The sequence below is a fragment of the Saccoglossus kowalevskii genome, chromosome 10 (genome assembly GCF_978046115.1).
Source record: "Saccoglossus kowalevskii chromosome 10, keSacKowa6.1, whole genome shotgun sequence".
Lineage (NCBI taxonomy): Eukaryota > Metazoa > Hemichordata > Enteropneusta > Harrimaniidae > Saccoglossus > Saccoglossus kowalevskii.
Genome location: NC_140650.1, coordinates 12,195,322 through 12,208,452, shown reverse-complemented (window position 1 = coordinate 12,208,452; position 13,131 = coordinate 12,195,322). Strand labels below are relative to the sequence as shown.

The 13,131-nt window shown below is 35.1% G+C and overlaps 1 pseudogene across 1 annotated transcript; it reads left to right on the top strand.

The window, feature by feature from the left end:
- Nucleotides 1-5,088: 5,088 nt before the first annotated feature.
- On the top strand, nucleotides 5,089-10,795 carry LOC146737870 (casein kinase I pseudogene; annotated as a pseudogene). The gene has a single exon (XR_014930700.1). The product of XR_014930700.1 is annotated as a casein kinase I pseudogene (transcript).
- Nucleotides 10,796-13,131: the final 2,336 nt, after the last annotated feature.

Here is a 13,131-nt window from a genome sequence, read left to right as displayed (position 1 = left end):
TTTTCCAACCACGCTTTTTATTATTATTATTAATTTATTGTTATGATTTACTGTAAATTTGTCATGTTATACTGAACCAAAACAACCTTGTATAGGGTAATATGGCTGGGCACCGTATTCCTTCTACGCATGTGCAGATATTATAATTTGTCTGCTTGGATTGTATTCCCGTTTGTTGGCATGCATTGTGTACGCTCCAAATAAAATATCTAGTGGAAAAAAAATCTCATTTACCATGCGAATTCCCATAAATGTATTCCATGTCACATGACAGAACGCCAAGTGCTTAACAACACGATTTGAACCCCAAAAGTAAATTTGATCTAGCATGCTCCAGTCTCCTGTCGCTGACTTTGACTCTGCCTTGGGCGCCGCAGAATATAATAAAAACTATACCGTTGAGGGCGTACATGTGATAACAAAGAGGAACGGCCGTGTACTCGCGGGACAGAGACTCGAAATATATAGAGCGACTATAGATTTGGCTCAGTATTACAGCAAACTATAGTGATTGATATACAAAAATAATATCAAATATAAAAGCCATTGAAAAAAAAAAAAAAAAAAAAAGCTATACCATGTTGGGTGATTTCTTGTTTATTCGACTGTTTTTTGTGCCTACGTATTAAACATGTAAATGACACGAATTGATCGTGTGTTGCATTCTAGGACCTGGGTACAACGGTTGTGGCTGTTAGAGTCCCTCTCAATTGTATTTCAGGACTATGTTGTGGCATATGAATGCGATATGTTACTTCAAAACGTAGTGGTAGTATGTATTTGTTTTATCAGAAGGTTTAGGTATTCCATAACATTCAGAGTGCTTACATAATACCAGAGGTACATCACTAGGGGTTTGCAACTACGGTGACATGATACCAAAATCCCGTTTCAATCTCGCTCCCGCATAAGCGTTCCAACTCAGAAAAATGCGAATGCCCGAGGTAACTAGGATACTGGGATGTCCAGGTGGATCAAAATAGATTTTCACGATATGACGGATTGCGATAACTATATTTTCTGTACATTTTCGATGTATTACATTTTTTATTATACATGTTTTATTGATTATTACTAACCGCCTATTTCATGTCAGAGGGTCGTAGCATCAGTCTCGCTATCTACGAGATGAGACTTGAATGGGATCTTAGCATGATGTCACCATACAGTACTATGCGCGTTGCAAACTCCAAGTAATGTACCTCTGATAATACATATATAATAACTAGACTATAATACCAAAACGGTCTTGTAAAATATACTGCACCATAGAGTACGTGTAAGAAACACTGATGGGTCAGGGCATAGCCCGAAACAACTCCCGGATGTTTCGTGGTGTTAGCCACTTATACACTGACTGCTTTAATTTATTTTAATTTGAAGATTAACAACATAAACGAGAGGTTAAAATTGTGACGTGCACGGGAACGCATACGCGGCGTTCCAGCGCTGACGTTCGTTCCGAGTAGGTGAGTGTTTTGCCGTTCATGTAAAACTTGTAGCATTTTGCCTATTTTTCTTACATTTATATTCACGTGTTATTATTTGGTTGTAGGCGTAATCTAGCTGCCGTAATATAGCAAGAGAATACGCTGTGAGTAGTTTTTTTTTTTTTTTTCAAATTTGTGATCATCGTTTTTTTGGTCGTCGTTTGCGGGGTGATTATCACGGTATCATCGCCATCATGTCCTCGTGATTGGTAAAAACACCGACTCGCAACAATGAAACAAATAGTTACACAGTTGCTTCAGTTACAAATACGGAAGACGCGTGTTAGTGTCGACCCGCTAATAATGAAATATCCGGCAAAAACTGTTTTTTATCGTGAATCATTTATTTAAATATCTCGATAGTTTTATATAGCTTTTTTTTTTCAGAAAATGTCATCTCCAACTAAATGATCTCCTCAGAGAAGTTGTAGCTGTTAACCTGTGTTGTAGGTTGGCCAGTGGTGTTGCGTGGTCCGATATTGCAGAAAGTATTATGGCTGCCCCCATGATCTAACCATAGGTGGGAGACGGTGCGTGCGCACAGCACTCTTACTGAACTATTTTGGAAGATGCTGAAGTTTTCAAACGGTATATGTTGCACTTGACACATTCCAACTACATTGATGAAACTCGTTTGTATGTTGTTTATTGTTTTTAACGTCATGGCGGAGGGTAGGGTGTTGTTATCTAGTTTATTTTAATGCTGTTAACATCAGAATGCGGTTGGGAGGAGATAAGTTGTACAAATATAGTAGAATTTGACAAATTATATGCCCTGTAATTAAACTGTGTGTAAATGAATAATTTTAGCTCAGGGCCTGAAGGGGATTGCACGGAAAAAGATAAACTATTACAAGAGATCACATACATGTCAGTTGGAAATTGAAAAAAAAAAAGTCAAAAGACAAGTCTAAAAATAATTCAAACGACTCACAGGGATGTGATATTAGGCAGAGACCTCTGCTTCCTTTTAAGGCTCGTTTACCATCTTTACCATCGTCTCTTGCTTTCTTGTGACGAGTTTCTTTCGCTTCTCATACTTTAGGTGTAAACTGCTAGGAGACACATACATTGGTTTCCTTCAATAACTTTCTCGCTTGCTGCAATGTTTTGTCCCGACGAACGGCTGAGGGCGTTTGTTCGCGCGAGCGATGGGCTCTAATAACTTCGAAGTCGCTGCCTTCTAAGTTTAATGATTCAGATATAGTGTTTAAACGGAAATAGCTATAACTAACGCCCGATTTTTTTTTCGATTTTTATTTTTAATAAAACATTTCCTGTGTAATCAGTATAGTATAATTTGTAACGGCGACCGACGAAATGCGGACAATGAAAGCATACTATATATAATGTATATGTACAGTCCCTATATATAGAGGTATAACAAAACTGAGGTTGTACATTAAGGTAGAAACCTGCTCATAATCTTTTGAAAAAGTTGGCCATAAATCGCATGACAATGTTCATTTGTTTATTATGTAAAATTATGAAGCTAATGTTCCATCGCAACTTGAAATAGCATTTTTGGTATTTTAAAAAACTTGTCCTAATATTTTTCAAAAATTGCTATTTTTAGAACAATTCCATAGCGCACAATGATAAAGAAAAATTGCATTTTTGACACTTTTTAAAACAAAACAAAAAGTACAACAAAAAGTACACACCATACATTATATATAATTTTTCAGCTTATGTCACCAGATTACAATTTGAGATCTGGCATAATATGTCTGTCATAGAAACCGTTATAATACTGTCAAAATGGGTTGCGTCAAGGTCTCCATTTAAAGGCGTCATCGATTGAATTCCAGTTTTGTCAACTGAACCTCAGAAATTAGGGTACAAGATGGAAACTTAACGGATGCTCTAGGTGAAATCATGCCAAACACCCCTCCGACGGCCTCTCACTGATGAATTTAGGTGTCACTTAACCACACTCACACTGGTGTACGTCGTGCGTCATATTTTCTACGGTCTCCGTCACATGACAAATTTTAACGTTAGCGACTTGACTTGACCGTTGGTTTTCATATCGCATTATATATAAAGGCCATAGATGATGTATTTTCCATGCATTATTTTGTGTCAAATAAAATATGCTATACTATAATATAGCCTTGTGTAGGGTCACTTTTGTCAACGCAATTGTGTCTGAAACATTATTTAGATGAGATTTGGTCGTCTCCATGTTGTTGTATTTAAACGTTGAGGTTGTGGCTTCCCAGATTCCTCCTTCGATCACTCAAAAAAGAAGTAATTTATCGCGCATCATTCAGCCTTTTACGTCCTCCATTTCACATTCCAGTTGATTCCCTTTTTCTTTGCATACTTCGTTTTATTCGTCAATAATATATCACGGTGGCTTTCTTTTAGGTCCGTTCGATCATCAAATCATAAGATCATTTACACGTTCGCAGAACGACTTGGTTTTCAGTTGACAGATTTCGGTTAATTATATGAATAGTGACTTTACTCTGAGTCTGGCATGGTACACAATTTTCTAACGCACTGTATTTTCACACATGTTTGTGGCACTGTCGGTGATCTTTTGAGTGACTGACGGGTCGTTGAATCGTGATTTAGCATAAATAAATAAATATCTGTACTTCCGCCCTTAAACTGGCCTATTTCAGACAACAACGCACTCCTGTATCTTGTAGGAGAGTAAATTATCAAGAAAATGCTCCAGCCCTCATGGTCAGACAGTGTAATTATTCTGCATACATTCACGAAATAACAAGTTTGTATCATGATAGTTAATCGCACCAGGGAGCTGTAATGAGAAGCAGACTGGACCAATTCTAATACCAGTTAACGCCCTTTGTTTTAAAGACTGTAATCCCTTATAAAACCATTGTGTACGATTCCTTTGTCCCGTATGATCATCGCCGCCAGGAAAATGTTCTTGATTTCTATACAGCTCCCTGATCGAATATAACATAAAACTGATACGAGTATTATAATTATTCTGTGTGTGTCACTAGCACAGACAGACATGTAAAATAGGATTCAACCCTTAGTAGTAAACGTAACTATTCCAGAAATGACAAAAAATTAACTTGATTATACAGTAAAAACATACACTCCTTACTCCAAAAGTTTTGCCACAATTTTTTTGTTCGAATACCCCTCCCCCTGCAGAAAAACAAAAAAAGCCATTTTAATGCCAAGCGAGAACACTTTCCCGGGGTATTTGAAACAGAATTTATCGGCCGTCGCTGATTGGCCCTGAATTTGATGATGATTAGTTAATATACAGTATATCGGTAAATAAGCCGCATTTATAATTTGCCTATCATTTGCACGCCAGCTGATTGTGTTAGTTTCGAGATTCCCCTGACATATACAATTAGTGTCGAACACGTTTACAGTGTGTATACCCACGGTTACCAGTAACCGTGGTTTACTCACCTTTGCACCTAACATGCATTTACTAAATACTAAAACCTATTTACTAATTAATTGTTTTTTTTTTCTGTAAATATTTCTTTGTTCCATTGTACAATCGAGCAAAAAATCAAAAAAATAAATATGCAAATTTATGCAGACATGTGACATGCGCAGATGATATTTTCCGTGTGTCACATTTTATAAAGTAGTCGGCAAAGCAACGACGTCCACTGGCTTCTATAGTGTTTTTGTTACTTTTCAAATCACAGCCGAGCCATCATGTCTAGTCTTATGGGGTCAAAATCGAACGGAGAGTTCATAGTCGGTGGAAAGTACAAATTGGTACGCAAGATCGGCAGTGGATCGTTCGGCGACATTTACTTGGGTGTCAACAGTACGAATGGCGAAGAAGTCGGCGTAAAGCTCGAGTCACAGAAAGCCAGACATCCGCAATTATTATATGAAAGTAAGATATATAAAATACTCCAAGGTGGCGTAGGAGTGCCTCATATTCGCTGGTATGGCCAGGAAAAAGATTTCAACGTCTTGGTGATGGATTTGTTGGGACCGAGTTTGGAGGATTTGTTTAATTTCTGTTCGCGCCGCTTTACAATGAAAACAGTGCTGATGTTAGCCGACCAGCTGATCAACCGTGTTGAGTACGTGCACAATAGAAGCTTTATACACAGAGACATAAAACCCGACAATTTTCTCATGGGTATTGGCAGACACTGCAATCAACTGTATTTAATAGATTTCGGACTGGCCAAAAAATATCGCGATAGCCGCACAAGGCAGCACATTCCGTATAGAGAGGACAAAAACCTGACCGGCACGGCGAGGTATGCGAGTATACACGCTCATGTTGGCGTTGAGCAGAGTCGACGAGACGACATGGAGTCCCTTGGTTACGTTCTGATGTATTTTAATAGGACTTCACTTCCATGGCAAGGGTTGAAAGCAACTACAAAGAAACAGAAATACGAAAAAATTAGTGAGAAAAAGGCGTCTACCCCCGTTGAAGTGCTATGCAAAGGATTTCCTGCCGAGTTCGCGATGTATCTAAACTACTGCCGTGGGTTGAAGTTTGAAGAGTCACCCGATTATATGTATCTGCGTCAGTTATTTCGTATCCTGTTTCGCACTTTGAACTTTCAATACGACTACACCTTTGATTGGACTATGCTTAGACAGAAGACATCTCATCAGTCTAGTGGTATACGCTCCGCCAGTGCGAATCCATCCGCCACCCCAGTGACGGGCTACTCTCACCGCGAAAGCCGCGGTCGAAGTAGCAAGCTGCTCTCAAAGGACAAATATAAGAAATAATAGAAAGACAAAATTAGGCATTGCCCACGTACGTCCATGATTTGACAAGCATTAGAGTATGTTAGTGCTGAATCCCTTCAATTACTGGTGGATGTGAGAGTTGCTCCTGGCAGTGCTTTGTTGGCTGCACTGTCGTTGTTAAGAGCTGTATAAATTAATAATAGAAATGATTTCAGGGTATCTTCCAATATTTTCATTCACTATATAGATTGAAAATTATCACGGTGTTGCAGCAAAATTCATTATTCTGTTAAACCCATACTTTAAAAAAATATGTATACATGAAAATGGAGCCCTAAACTATTGAAACATGATGACCATTTTGAACCACACACCCACTCATAACAAGGATTGGATTAGGATTGACCCTTATTCTTGTAACATGAAGGAGGGGACCCTCTTTTCGTGTGATAATGACATTGTGTTTTTCAGTTCATCTGCACTTTCTCATTTGGACTTACTACGTGAAAATACTAAAAATCCATGTACAATAAATAGACTTCCTAAAATACTAGTAGAGAAATACAGGTTTAATTGAATTTTTGCATCATGAGTCGTGTGAAAGCTGTAATATCTATTTTGGTTGTATTTACACTTTTTCATATTTAGTATTTCGAATTTTGTTATCCTAATATTGGTAAGCCTTACTGCACCCTTTTGCATAAAATTTCTCTTTGAAATAATCCAACATTCCACAGTGGAGCACATCAAAAGGTCTACTTGAAGTCTACTGACCTTGTATTTGCTCTATAAAAAAAACACATGCCAAGGTGAGAAATGAGTACTGTAAATGCATTAATTTATTCACTGGGTTTTAATTTTGTAATTATTTACAATTGAACGCATTGTTTCACTAGCAAATTCGTGAATTGTAAAAGCCAGTGAAAATTAATGCTTTTACTCTTGTTCTGCCAGCGCCATCATGTACTTTTACATTGACGTGACCAGATAGGGGGTAATTTTATTCACTGCATCAAATCATTCATAAATTATGTGCAACATGAATTTAATTAAGTCAACATGCTATAAATGAAGCATAAAACAATTAAAGATGATTTTTTTGTACATTTTATCAATAATAATTGCATTTTCTAGCAGTGGCCAAGGCATGCTCAACTCAACTCATGGTCAATTAGTTGTATTTATTGTATTTATGAATTAAACCCAGTTGTGTAACTTATAATAACTAATGCCCATGCGGTTAGATTAATTATGTACTCTGTTTTCCCCAGAGCATTTGCCATTGCAAATATGTATAGATTTTTATAATTAATCAGCATCCATGCAAATTATCCGCAATATTTGATTTTTATCTCCTGAGAACACTGATATTCAATCCAATAAATTCTGACTTGAGTATTTTTCTATAGCTGTGAATCTATGGGTTTTCAGACATTTGCAATATTTCAAAGGTTTTACTGACAGCTAGGTTTTAGAAATTGTAAGCTCCAATGTTTGTTAATAATTACCCATGTTCCATCGCCCTTGTATCAAATAATTATTTTCACAATTATCTTAAAAAGACATTCAATATATTGACATAAAGCTGTGGCCAATGTGATGATTTTCTAAACACACGGATAAGCCTTTTCGGCATCTACCGATGGTATCTATTTTTAGATGGTTTCGGCTACGAGTTCAGACAGCTCTTGACCCCTGTCTAGTTGCTGGAATGATACGAGAAGCAACCTATGCAGTCTCATATAGGTGGTTAATTAATTTTAATTTGCAAATACTATCAAATGATAGTATTAATTCTCGATACATTTGTCTTTATATATGCCTTTCCTGCATTTATTTTTAGATGGTTTCAACTAGAATTCAGACGGTTATTGACCTATTAAACTTTTAGAAAATCAAATACTGTGGAATACTTTATTTTCACTGGAATTAATTTTTGCTGAAAAGACTTTTTGGGCGTTTTGTATGGAATTTTTTTTCACTGATTTTTGATTGGTTTAATGTGAAATATAGGAAAAAAAGTATATTCGCTGGATTTTATTTTCACGGAATCATCCCTTCAGCGAAAATAAATTCCAAGCGAAAATAAAGTATTCTACAGTACTTCAAATTTCAATACTGTATTTACTATTAGTAGCTCAGTGGTCAAAATATGTCTTATTTGATAAATCAAATACAATTTTTGGTTTATATGCTTCTAATAGTGTACATATGGTATTTACATCATACTGAATACCTTATTTGCTGTAATACATGTAGTACAAAGTTTGTTTAAGCCAAAATTTTTGTTTTGGGGAAATTTTACATGGAAAGAGTTTCTTTTGTGCCCTCCACTCCCAACCCCAATTCAATTGAATGTGCCCCCTCTAGATAGCTATAGATGTCATTAGGAGGAGTATTAAATTGGAGAGTGTTGAAGGGTAGGGTACAAAAGGAACTCTTTCCCCAAATACAGTACAGACACTAAACATTCATTCACGGCACTCCTATATCTATATCTCCCAAATGAAATTCAGGTTTTATTCTCAAACACTTGTGCACTTTTATTCAAGCAAATACGGTATTACCAGTAGTCAGAATGGTACTATTGTTCTAACATTACACACATTTTTAATTTTTTTTTTCATATTTTTGAATTTCTTTTAATACTAAGCTAAAATGCTTTATGGGGTAAAATGTTGGGATGTTTATACTACTTACATACAAGTACCGGTAATACCTAAATTGCCAGAAAATAAAATTTTGGTCAGGCCATATAAAAAAAAAATGTTGTGGTTCTTACCGGTATTACATGTTTTTCAGATAGGTATTTTTTAATATTTTGTTCTTGGTACATACCGTTTCACTTGTTTTTCTTACATATAAGGACTGTTCTTTTTTAAAGATACAAGTATCATAAATAAGTTTAAAGTTGTTTACATTACTCAGTTTTGCATAGTTTTAAATTTCTTTAAAATCTACAACTTCTGGCTCTATTTTGTGAAGTTTTCACAATATGGTAAAAAAAAAAGGAAACACACATTTTTTTTTCTCTTGACCTTACTTGTTTGGTCCCACGAAATCTCTGTTTTCCAAAGTTTACTACTGTAAAATCTGTATCAGAAGCCGCACCCATTTTTTTTGAACAATTGAGATCCAAAAATTCACCATTTCTCATATGTGCTCTAATAGAAGCTGCATCCCCTCTGTTGCATTGTACCATTTTAATAGAATAGGCTTTTAATACAGATTTTACAGTATCCTGACTGGTTAATATTTACATGTTTGTATCATAAATACATGTCATGTCATGTATCATCATGTGTTTAATTACAAGTGTGAAAAGATCTATTCATCTTGAACGTGTTGCTGTTTTTATTTACAGTAGAATAATACCAGTAACCATTCATTATTCAGTTCATTGTTTTTTCAACTTTTTTAATTGTGAGCTTCTTTGAAACGTCCCTAAAAATGTTGCTTGTGAATTGTTAACAAGTGCTTAACACTTAATAAATTATTAACTCTTTTAATCAGAAACTAGTAATACCATACCCTAGTTTGTAGTGTCTAAATGGATATTAGACAACATTCCATGTTTGAACATTCTTTCTGTGTGTGTGTCATAAGCCAGGCAGCCTTGGGAGAACATCTTGCCCAGTTTGTTGCCAGGAAACAAGTAATCAGATGAATATTTGATCAGCATACACACTGCATGTACTTGGTACTAATTGCAAATGTATTGTTATTTCCATTTTCACCTTTTGTCATGTTGTGCCCAGACCTGGAGTTCATTAAAGTATAGGTTCACAACAGGGGACCATTTTTTTATATTTCTGTTTTCATCAAACTACTCTCATTAAATGTCAGAAGACCATATGTGTGTTTGTCATAGTGCAATTACATGATGATAAACTTGTGTAATAGAGCCTTTTAGATTTAATTTAGAATTGTATATTCTCAATCCTGACTTGCAAATGATTTTTAATGTTTGCTGTGTCACTATTGGCCAAGTAGAGTTGCATGTGAGCCAGAATTGTAATTGTTTCACTGGTAATACAGTTATTCAGTGGTAACAGGCCAAATTACCTGGCTAAAATAAATTGTTTGCTTCTGTTGTAGAAAAAATTGACGAGTGACAGTTTTAATTTTGTTTTAATATTCAATAAGATGTATTCATTAAAGTATATACTCTCACTAAAGCCAAGAATAAAAAAATTGTTTCTGATTAATTTTTTTTATGAAATTTACCTGCATAGTTGGATTTCATTGGTGCATGTAATATCCTGAGAAATGAATAGCATAGAAACATTGAATCACTTCTACTAGAGGAAGTGTATGGGGTTTATATTCATTATCAGTTCTCATAAGTCTGCCCATTGATCAAAAATGTTAAAACAGAAATTGCCAATCAATTCTACATATTCTACGGCGTATCAAATGTGTCAGTTTAAAAAATAACAACTTAAAAGGGTATCAGCCCCCTTTTTTCAAATTTTTGAATAAAAAAGTGAGCTAAAATGGCATTTATGGTGCCAACTGAGTATGTAATATAAAATGTTAAGATGGTCGCACTACGCCTATGCAAACAACACCTAGGCAGCTAGAAATTTTGTTTTTGGTAAAATAAAAATGAATTTCCAGCTATATATATGCTTGTTTCGTGCTACTGTTTTTATTTACAATATTGTTCAAGACTTATTTTCATAGAGCTAATACTAGACATACACTGATTTGTTTGGATGACTTGAAAGGTATGACAGGCAGACCTGTAGGACGGGACTATAACAAGAAATATTGAGAATTTTGAGTATTCTACAGCTTGCTGCATTGCCTATAACCTAGATTAGACAGTTAAAAATATACTTGGGCCAATCTACATTGTATTTTTCACACTCAACTGAATATTTCATTTACCGTTGGTTCATTGACCAGTCTTTTGTTCATGGACTGCTTGGAAACTACGAGACAACATGTAAGGAATGTATTGCTCTGTTTGAATTAACTGATTTCAGTCAATTCACAGTCAGGGCCTCAAACCTTATCAAATTTCTTGTAAACCCCTGGATTAAGCATTGATCTGCTAGGCTGCATAATCTTACTGCCCATAGGTTGACGTCAGTGCAATGATATGTTGAGCTGAATGTCACTGTTATTTTTTCTATCATGTACAGTGAGTCATTGTTCTTGTATTTTCTAGTCAATTATTCATTGTAACATCTTTGAACCAAATAATGCACGACTGTACTGTGATATATTAAACTGAAATTTATACTTTATTAACCCAAGTTATAATACCTTATTAACCTAGATAAACCTAGCATGTAGTGTACATGTCCTGGACTTATAATGAAGGTCATTTGTGTACTTTGCAACCATTTTGAACTTCAAAACTTGTTCAAACTGTTTGTTGACCATTAATCTATAGTCCATGTCGATATTTGATGACAAAACTGTTCAATGAACTTTCATTGCAAATTTTCAATAATTACAAATTCAAAGAACTATCAATTTATAAACACTTATGTATTAGCTTTTTAGAAGCACACTCACAAAAACTAAAAATTTAGTGTTGAGTCATTAAATAAAAAATGGTTTATTTTTATGATAGCCACACCTCAGTTATTTACATAAAGTGTATACAAACTTAATAGAGAAAATATGATAATGAATTATTTGTATTTTCTTTGAATCTTTTTATGTAATAATAAACTTGCTTGTGATCCTGTAGCTCATATCTTTTAAAAATGCTTTTGATATACATGTTCCGGTAGTATATAAAATTAAAAACCAAAGGTGCGAAATTTTGTATTTTCTTTCGAATGTAAATTGATGTATTTGTGTAATATTTAATTTATAAATTGAACAATTTGCATGTTTATTTTTTGAGAGACCAAATTGCTCTGCTTCATAGAAATAATTTTGAGAATTATGTATTCCATTTTTTGTGGTACGTACTTATTGTTTTAAAGCATGTGGAAAATAAATCCACTATTTTACAGTAAAATTTTTGTTTTGTATTTTATTACTCCTTATATCAAGTTTCTAAAGTCGTCATATCACGGATTTCAGTAAAATTTATTGTTATTGCACCAGAACCAGTATATTAATAATGAAATATTTTTTAATAGAAGTTTTTCAATTCGCTGCCAGTATTTTTTTTAACTTTTTAAAGAACTGCTAACACCGAGTATAGACTAAAAGAGTAGACCCCTTTCTAGACTAGACACACTCATAAAATATCTCAATGGACACACCCCTGGTTTCATGAGATTTTATGCACACACCAACTTGAAGAACAACAACCATCCATAGATATCATGAATAACATGCACAGGTCACATTACAAGCAATCTCAAAAAAATAAAATTACGGCCCTCTTTGTAATCATTATCAGTGGCGGCGGCACAGGGGACAGAGGCCCCCTCGAAATAAATGTTGGGGGGGGGGTCGCCCCTGCAAAATCAATCTGAAACCCTTTGTGTCAGCAAAATTTGCTCCTCAAAATGCAGGAAATAGCGTTTCAGAGGGTGTAGATTTCAAAATTGTTAAGGAGAGCATCCCCCGGACCCCCTTGTTCATTACTATCACAATGGACATGTTGAGGTGCTCTAGAAATACACTGTATTATATTGCATCACGAGCGCCCATGATATGAACATTCTGACACTCGCACTTGGACCCCTTCGTCACGGTTATTTCACAAATTACTACAAGCAGACAGCTGCAACTTATTTTGCGCGCACATTCTTCTTTTCGACAAACAGGCTAATAATCGTTATAATAAATTGGAATTCGTTTGTATGAAATAAAACCACGGCTATGTAAATTACAAGTATAGTAAAATACGAGTATAAGGAAAGAAGAGCTTAATTCTTAAAACTTATTTTATTTCAATAAGATTATTTTAAGTTTCTGCTCATTTTTTCTTCAAAAGTGGGGCGCTGAGGCATTTTTTTTTTACCGCAAAATGTTTGACGGAGAG